Source organism: Microtus ochrogaster, linkage group LG1 (assembly GCF_000317375.1).
Source record: "Microtus ochrogaster isolate Prairie Vole_2 linkage group LG1, MicOch1.0, whole genome shotgun sequence".
NCBI lineage: Eukaryota > Metazoa > Chordata > Mammalia > Rodentia > Cricetidae > Microtus > Microtus ochrogaster.
In genome coordinates this window covers 42,985,096-42,999,143 of record NC_022027.1, presented here as the reverse complement: position 1 = coordinate 42,999,143, position 14,048 = coordinate 42,985,096, and the positions used below count along the sequence as shown (strand labels likewise).

At 40.8% G+C, this 14,048-nt stretch overlaps 1 protein-coding gene across 2 annotated transcripts in view; it reads left to right on the top strand.

Moving 5' to 3' along the window:
* Adamts3 (ADAM metallopeptidase with thrombospondin type 1 motif 3) overlaps positions 1 to 14,048 on the top strand; it is a 204,922-nt gene that overhangs the window by 58,344 nt on the left and 132,530 nt on the right. The gene's annotated exons all lie outside the window — the stretch shown is intronic.

The window sequence follows — 14,048 nt, the reverse complement described above, 5'->3', positions numbered from 1 at the left end:
GGCATGCATGAGCATGGCTGGGAGGAACTTGGACAATTTTTCAGTGGCTACATCATTACAGAAATTGACATCCTATTGCTCAGTCGCTCCAGACTGTCAAAAGCTGCTCGAGGAAGAGCAGAACCACATCAGGCCCTCCCACTTCCATGATGAAATGTAGAGGAGCCCAATATTGTGAAAGTTTCTTGCAGGTCACTACAGCTGCTGTGAGTTCATGAGTGTGATGAGCATGTCATATCTGGAAGATGTCTTTCTATGTCATACCTTCCCAACCACTGGCTCATGAGTTATTTTTGTACATTCTTTTGTGATGTTACTTGAAGCTTGGATAGAGAACCTTGGATGGCAACCTATTTACGACCGAGCAACTCATTGTCATTGAGTCTCAGCATTAACCTCTGTCCACTGCCATAAGGAGTTTCTCCGAGGAATGTGTGGAGCAGCCGTAATATGTGAATGAATTTAGGAGACAATTTGACCACACACCCACTTAGCAAAGCAAGCTCACACCAGAAAGCTTGAGGTCCTTCCCGGGGCGCTGCCCTCAAGTCCAAGCCAAAGGCCATCGGTTACCCTCATAACATTTGGGTCACTGTTGTTCCACTGAGCACATCTTGCCTGAGCAGTCATCGTTGTGTTTCCTAGGGTGCACATCTGGGGAAGACTGCTGATGACTTGTCTTTCCCGGCAGTCTGCATAACACCTTCTGGTGCTGTGAGAGCTAGCCAGCAGGAAGGACGCTTCCAGCTCAGTTCCAGCTTGGTTTTTCCATAGCCTGCAATCAAAATGTATGATGCCTTCAGCAATAATGACCCATTTCTTACCGTGAAGCAAATTATTAATGGGCTTTCATGAGATACTTAGCTTATGATAACTGTTGCAGAATGATTTATCTGTGGATAAAAAAAATAATTTTCATCCTTCGCTTTTACTGCTTTATGTGTGGTATGACCCATATTTATTCCCATTTGATCACTTTTTGGCACAACCCCGATTTTTCTGTTATATGTTGCAATTCATCCAAATTTCGCAGTGAAAAAAAAAACCAGTGATTATCTTGAATTAATTTTGACACCTTTCCTCAAGTATATATTGAGGTCAGGATAAGATAACATTGTTAAAGAACCAACTTTAGAGCGATTTATTAATGCACTGGTAAATTAGTTAGCTTATTTAGCGATGAAAGCATCCCCCCCCTCCGTTTTTGAAAGCAGAGGAAAGTTATGTCTATGTTCAAAGGCACTGTGTGGGTACCTTTATATGTTTCTAAACCTACAGTAAATAGCTCTGCACGTTGTTGAAAGCTATTTGCCACGGATCTTTCTGTTCTTGGCATATATTCTACAGTAACAGAGGTTGGATCTTATTTTCCGAAGAAAAATGATCAGTATGTAGCTTGTTTTTTATAGGCTTCTTTTCTTCTATGGAGCATGGAATTTTGGCTTTAGCAAAATTCAGATGCAGTGGAATTGAGAATGTATGAATATCAGAATATTTATAAAAAACATTATTGCTTCTTATATTTGCCATTTATATTGGGTGCTCTTTTCCTTTCCCAGACCCAGATTTCCAGATGTGAAACTCCATTCTTGTTTCTGGGCTTTCCTTGTATTTATCTCAGGAATCCTAAGTATCTGCTTTAGTTACACAGCTCTCCATCTCTTGGCTTGAGACTAAGGAGATGCAATCGCTCCTGTTCTGTGTTCTTCACTGAAAAAGCTTGGTTTTAGGACCCTTGTACTATAAGAATTTATTAAAGACTAAGAGGGGGTTTGTTTTTGTAGGTCATCTTTAGCAAGCATTACATTAAAACCAAAGCTGATAAAATTTTACTACATCGATTCTTTATTTTAAGATAGCAATAGTAAATGAATTTTAAAAATTAAACATGGTACATATGAATGTGAATAACTTTATAAATGATGTTTGTATTTTCACAAACATCCATCAATATGGTATTTTTTTCACTCACCTCTTAATATTGGGCTTAATGGAACACAGGTTTTCCTATCTTTTAGTTAAAATATAGAAAGAAAACTTGGTCTTCTGTTCTAGTTAGGTTTCTATTAAGATGTGATAAAACACCACGATCTAAAGCAACTTGGGGAGGAAAGGGTTTACTTGGGTCATGCATCTCAATCTCAGCTCATCATTGAGGAAATTAGAGGCAGGAATTTAAGCAGAGTAGGAACTGAAGTAGAGATCTCGGGGGCAACTGGGGTGCTGCTTATTGGCTTGCTCCCCATGGCTTGTTCGGCCCACTTTCTTATACAACCAAGGATCACTGACCCAGTGATACCTGTCTCAGTGGGCTGGGCCCTCCTACATCAATCATTAGGTTGTTTGTTTGTTTGTTTGGATTTTCGAGACAGGGTTTCTCTGTAGTTTTTGATGCCTGTCCTGGAACTAGCTCTTGTAGACCAGGCTGGCCTCAAACTCATAGAGATCCGCCTGCCTCTGCCTCCCAAGTGCTGGGATTAAAGGCCTGGGCCACCACCACCCAGTCATCAATCATTAGTTAAGGCCAATCTGAATGAGGCCATTTTCTCAACTGAGGTTCCTCTTCCTACATAACTCTAGCTTGGGTCGAGTTAAATAATAATAATAAAAAAAAATAACCAGGACATCTCCTAGATGTGTTATAATAGAAAGAGAATGACTTTTAATATAACTGAATATTTTTGATCATACATAAAATTTTAGCGATGTTATCATTTTCATTAATTTGCAATGTTGAAAGTAAAACCATATGAGTTATTTTTGTACTTTGTTACAGCAAAAATCCGTGTTGTTCTTCCAGCTCACTAGGAACTCTTGTGTGAGTGGATGATTGTGTGATTTCCTGCCCTGGCCAATAGGAAAGGCCTGTTCCTCGAGTTGTGAGATACAGCTGACATTATACATATTAAACTAGAAATCTTTCAGCATGAGAGGCTATCAACCTCACAGTGGATGGAAATATTCCAAAGCTCTGATTTTTTATTTGCAAACTTTAATTTCACCGTTGGTAACAAATCTCATCATTTACTACTACGAGAGAGAGGGGCTTATTATATTCTTTTTTAAGAGAATATGTTTACAGATGCCCACATTTGAGTAACTATAATTTTTGTTTGTCATGATTTCAAGTACAAATGGTGTTCCATGAGAACGTGGGCGGTTCAGCTGACACTGCACACAGCCATGCAGATGATCTTCCCTGTGGTACCCTCTGCATCCTGGGATGCACTCGAAGGCTGTGTGCCCATGCAGTTTTCATGTAGATCACATAGGGTGGCAGCCGTTTCCTAGTCAAGACTGAAGACTTAATAATGTTATTAAATTATTTTTGCTTAAGCAGTGCATTACCAGGTGCCTCTGCTTTAAAATATCATTGTAAGTGGATGTGTGGTGAAGAACACCGCACATTGTTGCCTTGATTTGTAAAGCTAGTTCCCAGCAGCAGAGGCTCCATCCCCCCTGATGGAGGCTGACTGCAGTGACTTAGGGGTCACTGTGGGACCTCATGAGATAATAATCCACTAAGGGCCTTGCCCAGGACCTGCCCTTACCTGACCATTAATAGAACCAGCCTCCTTCTCCTGTCTTTGCTATCTGACTCTCGGCTACCTACGAACCAGCAGGCAGTCTCCAAATTCATTTATGTGTAAATGTGTACCTGTGTAAGCTTAAGTGCACCATGTATGTGCCCACCGAGGCCAAAAGAGAGTGGCGGATCCACTGGAACTGGGATACAGCTGCACAGTGTGGGTCCTGAGGATTGAACTCCAGCCCTCTGCGAGAGGAGCAAGTGCTCTTCATCACAGAGCCACCTCTGTAGCGCCAAGACCAACAGCCTCATTCAGTGTTCTATGCTTTACGGTACATCTCAAAGCAAAATAAAGTGATGTGAAACAAGAAGTGTTCTTAAAGATTCCATCCAGCTTCCTAAGTCCACACTGTATAGCAGAATGGTTCTGCAGTTGTTGGTTGGTCAACTCCTAGGGACTCCTGAGAGCCATTCTTTCAAGCTATCCTCTGAGATGCAAACTCTGCTGACCCTTTTTATGGAAAGGCCCACACCCTTTGCCCTTTTCACCGTTGGTATCTGCACTGCTGGTGCAAAGCCAGCCGTGGGTAAAAGTGTGGGTTTTTTGCACACATCAAGGCCACGATGTGCCAGGTCTCACCGTATTCTGTGCCGTGCTTGCACTTAGAACTTGTGAGATGTTGCAGCGCTGACATTATATGTATCCAACCAGAAATCTGTTAGCACGAGAGGCTACCAACCTCACAGTGGGTACAAATATTCCAAAGTTCTGATTTTTTTTTGTTTGAAAGCTTTGATTTCAAATCTCATCATTTATTTTCATGAAAGAGATGGGTTTATTTTATCTTTTTTTTTAAGAGCATGTGTTTACATTTGAGTAGCTATAAAAAAAAAGTCCTCCAAAAAGTACCATTGAGTTAATTTTTTTTTATTGGCAATCTTCTGGTGGGCGGGGGGCCTGCCCTTATGTGTGGTTTGTGTACCCAATGAGATGATGTTGGAGAATAATATTTCATTTGCAAGCAGCTATCAAGTGGAGACAGCACCTGGGTTAGGGATGGGGCTTGTGTCACCTTACCCTTTCAGTGCCAGGACCTCGTCTGCCTTAGACTCTGCAGGACCCGTGCGCGCTGCCACAGTCTCTGTGGGTTCATATATGCATCAGTCTAAAAGGCCTGTTTCTTTGACATCTTCTATCCCCTGGCTCTTAGAATCTTAGCTTCTGAGCCCTGAGGGGGAAAGGTGTGATGGGGACATCCCATTTAGAACTGAGTGGTCCGAAGTCTCTCATTCTCTGTACATTTTGCAGTTGTGGGTCTCTGTATTGTTCCTTCTGCGGCAGGAGGAAGCTGCTCTGATGATGCTTTACCTCTGAGCAGAGCAGAGTGACACTAGGAGTCATCGTATTGCTCCGTCCTATTAACGTAACAGTAGTATTTGGTTTCCCTCTAGGTTCGCGTCACTGTGTCTTTTAAATATATATATTTGAATAATCTGTTTTAATCTTTATTGAGTAAACAAACACAATATTCATTATTCCACTAGGGGGTGCAAGAGTGCTAACTTGCTAAATGCATAATGCTCTCTATAAGTGGAGGGTTTGGATTGTGATTGTTGTATGGTTTGTAATTAAACATAAGCAAATTGTGAGTGCAATATTCTGAACAACTCTTCAGTTATTATTTCTGGCCATGAAGAGGCTATGTAATCTTTTCACTGAAACCTAGGAAAGAGAGTTCTCTAAATCTGAGAAATTTATTTCCCTAAATATGAGAAATAAATGCGATGCATGTGGCTGGCAGTTGAGGTACCAATTGTGAGATACGAATTGGCAAAATAAGCTGTGAACCAAGTCAAGGAGACTAGGATGTCTATTGTTGGTTTTCTCAAATGCATCTCAGTTCTAACATATTGCTTTAGCCTATTAATATCTCTTTGAATAATTAATCTTTGAAGAACTGGTAACTTCCTGTGACATTATTGAAGCTTTTATGGTATATATTGCAAGGCATTTTGTATTTAGATAATGATCTTATAAACTATTACTTATTCCATAGCTATCATTTCAATATGGAGAGACATGAGAGCCTCTGATATGAGTCACTGAGATCCTCATTTGCATAAATGAGATCCATGGGCAACATTTTTAGTAAAGTTATGAAGTACCTATAAACAGCAGAGGTTGAGGACTCCAAAATCACTGCACATCTATACCTCTAAAATATTTGTATTTGAGCAGAAATTCGGTGCGTTGTAATTTATTGTTCTTATGAGTCCTGCTACTTTAGACTTTAATAAGACAACGGGCAGGTACTCAAGGTGCATTGGTGCAATATTAATGGCAAGGCACAAAGTCAGGAAGTGCTTATGAATCTACATCTGCAGATGTAGCTGTTTGTCCTTGGCTCTGAAGAGGCTAGAGTGGGATGATTCTTGGTGTAGGTGATCATGGAGAATAGAAGATAGCAGCAAGATTTATTGAAGGGAATTTTGCTGGAGAGAGAAATGGAAACAAAATAAAATACAACCTTGAAACAGCACCCAAAAACCCTCAGTGTGCCAGGGACACTGAAATACTTTCGTCTTTCATTAAGAAATGAGGAAGTCGCTTTGGAGAGATCAAGTGTTCTACCTGTGACCACAAGCTTGGAACTGGCTGGGATTAGAACTGATACTTAGTCTCTCTGAGCTAAAGGCACACCCTTTTCCACATTAGATAAAAATGCTTAGGAGGTTCTACACAGAGAAGAGAAGACCGTGATGGTAGAACTTGGGCAAGGCATTAAATTACATAAATTAAATCTTTCAGAGATTGACAGAAGATGCTACTGCAGAGATCAAAAGAGTAAAATAAAATTCTTGCAACCAAGGAAAGGAAAATTTGTCCCCTTAGACTCCTATTCTTTCTAGAAGTTATTTAATGGATGCATCAAAAACAAAACAAACAAAACAAAACAAAAAAATCTAAACTTGGGACCCAAACAATGTTTTGATACATGTATGCATAATGTTATGTTGAAATGTGTGTAAGAATGTCTATGTCTTCCAATACTAATTATTTTTATTATAAGAACTTTCAAAATCTTCCTAACCTCTTGATGTGTATGGCCCACCATTATCTAGAACCACCCTGTTTTGCAGTAGCGTAGAACCTCGTTGTCCTGTTTCTTACTTAATAGGCAGTGATCATCCTTTTCTTGTTTCTTCTCTCTCCGCTGTCCCTTCTCTCATCACTGTCAGAATAACACCTGATTCCTCAGAGTGGTTGCGAGGCATTGGCTGAGACCAGCCTCCAGCCTACCTTCTTCACCTGGCTAGCTAGCTATACCAGTCCCTGACTTGGTTTGGCTATGCCTTCTTCCTTGACCTGGTTGGCTATGTTTAGCCACATTGGTCTACTTGTTCTGTTTGGAGTCATCTAACTTGTTTCTTCTTGCTGTTCCCACTGCTAACCTTTGCTTCCACATAGTTGCCTCTTTGAGCCTTTAGGTCTTGTCTTGAAGTAGGGCATAGATAGAAAACACCCTGGGGGACCACTCTTATATCTTCTGGATCCAGAATCACTTCAGCCCTGTTACTGTCATGGATATGGACATTTGTTTGTTTACTGACTCTTTCTTCTGAGTGAGACTGTAGACCTCTCAAGGGCCAGTGCTTTCTTTCTGATACACACGCCCCACCTCCTGGCACCTCAGTGAAGTGCTTGGCACGCCTTGAAAGCCTCTTGCTTCCAGGACACTGGTAAGACTTCCTGTGAGCATGGGTCCTTGCTGACTCTTGGTCACACACCATTTAAATACACACCTAAAAATCCAAGGATAAAGGTCACACGGTTTAAACTCGAACAAGCCGCGAGACTTCCTCTCTCCGCTGGCTCACGGGCTCCTAGTTGGTCACATCACATAGCCTCGTTTTGTTCTTGTACAGTCATGAGAGTCCTCGTCTCATGGACTGCCAGGACGCTGCGGTTTTTTACTGGTCTTCATCGCTGCTAAAAATTTAGATTTAATTAATTGCTGAATCCTCTTCGCTACCCAGTGTCCTCTCTTCCCTCCTATCCCTAGCACCTTGCCCAGCATCCAGAACAAATGTAAATGTCCGATACTGTTTCTAGTGATTTAGATTTTACAGTAAAAATGTGGGCATCCTTATAAAATATTTTTAGTTTTTATGGGTTTTACAGCCGACCCCATCTCTCCCACCCGCATGCCCACAAATTTCAACCTTTAAGAACTGTTGGTTGCTGAGAGACTCTAGGAGAGAAAGGAGGGAGTGACATCGCCATACTGAATTTAAAATTTAAATACCAGGTTGGAGGAACAGAGGGGACCTGTAAGCATTTTGACCCCTACAAGTCCTCTGGATTTGGGTGGGGGTGGGGCTGGGGCAGAGACAGGGACAGGCTGCGGGGTCCCAACATCTCCCTTTCCTCTAACTTTTCTTTGATAAAGCAGTCAGTGTTCAGAGCGGCTCCCAAAGTTTTGGTTTGGGGATTGAGAGAGAAAGCGGCAGGTAGCTGTGACGCAGGTTTGCGCGGTCCCTGAGCCGCACACACCTTAAGCCAACAGACCCAGTGAAAGACTGCAGTGTGTGCCTTGGATCTGCGCTGTTTAGATGGAACAGCCCCTCAGCAATAAAAGCACGTTTATACCAAGTCCTTAAGAAGTTTAGACTGGAGGGCTGTCTCCAGAAACCCGCCCCTCCTTGCGCCAAGACCCATTTGTTTGTCTTGGCTGCCTGGCTGTGTCTGCTTGGCCAGGGCGAATGCCTGCATGTTAAATGGATGAAACACAGGGCCGTTGATACTACTCAGTGAGGCTTCTATTTGGTTAATGGCAGGGTAGCTCTCTTTGCCGCTAGCCACCTGTAAGCGGTCAAGTAGAAAAACCTGAGTGCAGAGGTGTGGAAGAGGAAATTTTTCTTCAAAACAACAAAACCCCCTTACAAACATATCATTTATATTTGCCTATTTTAATATCCAAAATAGGTTTAAATATACTAAATAAGATAGTAAATAAAATCGCCTTAGCCCTGCCTAAACAGAATCTGAGCAGTGCAATGTTGAGGGAAGAAAGAGATTGACACTCTGAATAGGGTTAGAGATTTGAGGAGCTGTGGGAATTTTCATTAGAACAATGAACCCTGGGAAGGGTCTAGAAAAAGGATTTCTCTCCAGGTGATCATGTCTATTTCTGCTTGGTATAAATACTAAATTGTAGATAACCTGATAAAGATGTAAGGGGTTTGGTTTTCTGTAAGTTTGTGCATTAGGAAGATTCATGTAGCCTCATTCCAGTGAAAGGGACTTGTATTTGGTGGCATGGGGTCACACTCCAGGAGGGTGCCAGTCAGTCTTCAGGACTCCACCAGTTTCCCCAGCCATGGGCTCTCCCTGAACTTCTCAAGAGCCATCAACACAGGAGAGCAGTAAATGCAGATAACAATTTTTTTATTCTGGTTTTTCAGAAGGGATTTATAGTATTGCTTAGGTTCTTACAGGTGTTGATAGTCCACGGCTTTATCAATTATCCACTTCAGTCAGGCATCTGCTCAGTGATGCCCAACAGCCTGCCCTTCTCTGCCTCTCCATGGCTCTCATCATCTTTTCTGTTGTCATTCAACAGTTACGATGATCTGAATTAGGCATATATTTTATACTTTCTCAATGACAGTGCAAATTCTTTGAGGGCAGAGATTGATTTTTTTTTCTTCCTTGTCTATTGTTTAATCCTTGGTGACAAGCAGAGTACCTAGGATATAATAGGTGCTTATCAAAATGAATTAAATGATTTTTTATAAATAATGAAAGATGAAAGTAGTAGAAGATGCAATGATTGATTGCTTCCAAGCTAATAGTATTTGCTGTCCAGCTTAGTAAAGTAGGGAAATTCTTCAGTTTTGTACCCATGAATTATTTATTGGTGCATTCAATAAAACATAAACACTGGGGTTTCTGAAGCAAGCCAGTCACTGATATCAAGTACATGGGACCATGAAATTAGTCACCGATCAGGGAACAGAGAACCACTGCAGGTTGGTCAGGACTTGAACAGAGAAATTAGATTTATTTTACTAAAAGTTTAGAATATGTGCTGGCAATTTTTTGTTTTGTTTTTGTTCTTTTATTTTGTGAGACAGGATTTCTCCGCATCTTTGGAGCCTGTCCTAGAACTTGCTCTGTAGACCAGGCTGGCCTCACGCTCACAGAGATCCACCTGCCTCTGCTTCCCAAGTGCTGAGATTAAAGGCGTGGGCCACCACCACCTGGCTTGTGTTGGCAATTTTTATCATTGAGGAAGAGACCTGGTCAGACTTTCTCATCAACTTAGACCATGAAACCCGATATGGACAAGTTTAACAGAACTGTCATATATGGGCTGCCCATGCATGCTTCAGCTTTGCCAGGGCATAAATTTCATTTTCATTCAATTTTATCATTATCCCCTAAAGCTATATAGGAATTTTTTCTGTCCACCACACATTTTTGTCTAATGGATAGGATTTGGCAACTCTATTGTTCCCATTAGTTGCTCCTGTCTGTTCTCAGAATCCATTAGCATTTCTGGTGCTGTAGCACATGCTACAGATGGAATTTACTGAAGAAAATACCTCCTGTCTGTGAAGGGAGCAAATCTTGAAAGAGGATGTTTGATGTATGACAGATGGTCTGAGAAATACCCTGTCATTTTAAGATGGATGATAATGGACCAATGAACACCCTGTAATGAACTGTAGTGATTCTTTCCATGCTTATATTTCTTTCTATACTATGTTGACTTTTGGTAAGACTCAAATCCTAGCATATTTTATATTTTTATGAGTGAATCTTGACGGTACAGATTTATCTGTCTGATGCTTTGCTGATGGTCATTCTGAGAATTAGATAGTTCTGAGCAAGGTGTCTATGTTTTAGAAGTTGCATCTGATGGGCAAACATACCCAGTTCACGCCTGTTGAATTTGATCATCTCAAGTATTCTGAATGCGTGGAACCTTTGTTGTATGTCTGGGCATTTAGCTTCTTTGTGGTTTTCTGCTTGGCGGTGATATGGTGGCTCAATGAGCACCTACAGTTTTGTAGTTATTATGACTAACAGTCTTATGATGAATTTTCACAGGGAGACAGTTAAGAATGATTTTACAGTTCTTGATTTATGAATACATGATAACATTTTATGATATCTTCATTGCCCAAAAATTCTTCTGGTTTTCTAAAATAAGCAAAGATTTTATGTTTAAATTTATTTATTGTGATAAACTTTGTTTTCCATTATTATTGAAAATAGGATTCTCTAAATTTTAAAATAGGTGAGTGTAATGATTTGTCCTGTCCTTTTAAGAGACAAGCCCTGTTCATCCCACCACCACCACCCCCATTTCCACTGAGGCAAGCTGATCTTCCTACCACCTCTAGCCTGAGCTCCTTCCCTTTCCATCTCTTCTGAAGAGGTAACTTCTCCTCTCCTCCCACCCCTCCCCATCTCTCTCTGTTTCTCTTTCTCTCTTCCTCTCTTTCCTCATCCTTCTCTCTTCCTCTCCTATTTTCCCTTCCCTCCCATAGCCCACTAAATAAATATCCAACCTCACTCTGCATTGTGTACCTATCTACCTCTGTCTCTCACCCACTGTAGCTCCTCGTGAGACCAGCAGACCCGCCAAGGTCTCTCACCAATCATGCAGCTCCCTGCCTGAGACCCGCTGCCCCTCATAGCCCTCTGCCCACTGCTGCCCCTCGGGGAATGGCACCATCTTATTTTTACCATTACAGTGGCTCTTTTTGTGTGTTCATTGTCAAGTTTTCTTATGGCTTTTAATGATTGATTAATTTTCATTAAAAATTAAATGCATCTCATTTTTTTTTCAACAAATGTTAAGGTCTATGAGCTCAATCCTCTCTAAACTGCATTCTTTTATGTTCTTATTTCATGGAAGGACTCTGTAATTGGTCATTCCTGAGATCCTTTTTTATTTCTCTCCTCCTTGAACTGCTTGTGACTTTTGACATTGTTTTTAAGTTGTTAAGACATTTGTTTTCATATGTTATGTGGTGCATAATTATTCCGTCATTAGCTCCACAGTGTTGCAGAGGAGGAGAGAAACCAGGCAGCTCCTATAGCTGCAACGGAACATCTGTGATTGTTTAACATAGCTGGATCAGGTCCAAAACAAGATAGCAACTAGTCCAAAACAAGGAGATTTTCTTACATCTAGACTTTTGTTATCCATGTCTGTTTTAACATCTCAAGTGCTAAAAGTCTCCCTAATGGGTTAAATCCAAAATGATAATGGTTTTGTTGACATTGGGAGTGTAATAACTCTTAGTTATGGTAACTAGTATTTTTGTATGTGCAAGGTATTAGAATTCTTCTGTATTTTCTCAATGAATTCTGTTATCCCTTTAGCAGGGTGTAAGAGTTGGGTCTTTCAGCAGTCTCTGGTACTGGAGGTATACACAGCATCCCTACGTGTATCTGCCTAGCTGTAAAGCACTGTGTTCATCTATCTATCAGTTCCATGGCATGTGCATTCATTTTAATAATCTGTTTATTTCCACGTATCTTTTAAGACAACTCTTTCGTTTTTGATTTTATAAATGTGTCTGATTGTCAAAATGCTAATTCAACTTTTTAATTTTTATTCAGCATACTCTTAGGTAATTTTAAATTTTGATTTATTTGTGTTGGGTACAGTATGTGAATTCAGCTGTGCATACATGATGAAGGTCATTGCTTTGGGAAGTCAGTTCTTGCCTTTTATATTCTTGAAGCAAGATCTCTTATTTCTACTGCAGCCTAGAGTGCTCTATATTAGCTGGCTGACAGATCTCTGGCTGATTCTCCTGTCTCTGTCTCCTATCTTGCCTTAGGAGCGCTGAGATTGTGCATCTGTCTTTTTAACTCGATTCAGGCATGAAACACAGGTCATTTTTATCCAGGCTTATCCAGCAAGAGAATTTACCCGCCGAGCTAGTACCATAACTCCACAGTATTCTTGATGGTTGGGTTTTGATGAAGCAGACATAGCAAGTTTAAATCCTTCATTATTCCCTAATTTCAATGTGTTTCCATAGAGCAGGCTCCCTTCTCTATAGAGAGTCCTCATCCTTTACCTAACACCTCAGGTAACCAAAATAATAATCATGCTTTTCCAAGATATTTTAAAGTGTATATTAGCTAATAGTAGTTTGTATATTTATGTTATAGAATATAAAACATTTTTAAGGTGCAAAAAGGATGTTTTGCATGTGGAATTATTTTACATCAGTAGCTTTCATTAACATTTCTTATGTTTTTCCAAGTTTTTGACAATTGATGACCCACAGACAGTGAACAAATGGTACCCGACAAAATTAATTTGTGACCATGAAATACAGTAGACTCTAAATGCGTTTAAGACCCTTTAACACCCAGCACTTGTCTTACTGAATAACCACGATGCATTGTTTTCTTTAGAAGTTGTTGTTTTAAAGAAATTTATTAATTTTGTATTCGGGCCACAATTTCCCCTCCCACCTTTTCTCCCAGTTCTTTCCCCACATCCACTCCTCCTCTGTTTCTGTTTGGGGAAGGGCATGATACTCAGGTCTCCCATGAGTATCAACAAAACATGACCTATCATGTGGAAGTGCTTCATCTTACTACAGTTTGATAGGTCATGATAGCAATAGGGTCTCAAAAGCCTATAAAAGAGTTGAAGACAGACCCTGTTCCCACTGTTAGGATTCCCATAAGAAGACCACACTACACAACGGTCACATATGTGCCGAGTGCCTAGGTCATTCCCATATAGGCTTCCTGGTTGGTTCAATCTCTGTGACCCCCAATGAGCCCAAGTTAGTTGATTCTGTGAGTTTTCTTGTGGTGTCCTTGACCCATTTGGCTCCTCAATCCTTTCTCCCTGAGGTCCATCTTATATTTGCTGTGGGCCTGCATCTGTTTCTATCAGTTGCTGGATGAGTCATCTTTGCTGACAATTGAGCTAGGCATCAATCTGGTCATGGGAGATGGCCAGTTTAGGCTATGTATCTGTTCATTGCTAGGAGTCTTAGCTGGAGTCATCATTGTAGATTCCTGGGAGATTCCCTTGCATTAGATTTTTACCTGGCCCAAAATGCACTCCCTCTTTTAGTACTCACCCCTTTGTTCTCCAAAACCTGATTGTAGGAGGGCCTGCTTGTTCGTCCTGGTCACCCGGCTAGCTTAGACCTGAAATAATCACACAGAAACTATATTAATTAAATCACTGCTTGGCCCATTAGCTCTAGCTTCTTATTTTCTACCTCTTACATCTTAATTTAACCCAGTTCCATTAATCTGTGCATTACCATGAGGTCCTGGCCTACCAGCAAAGTTTCAGCAAGTCTATCTCCAGCTGCAGTTCCATAGTGTCTCTCTGACTCCGCCCTTTCTATTCCATGCTATAGGCCAAACCAGTTTCTTTATTCATTAACCAATAAAAGCAAAACATAGACAGAAGGACCTCCCACACCTCCTGATCACTCGTCTTTCCGTCCCCACGCA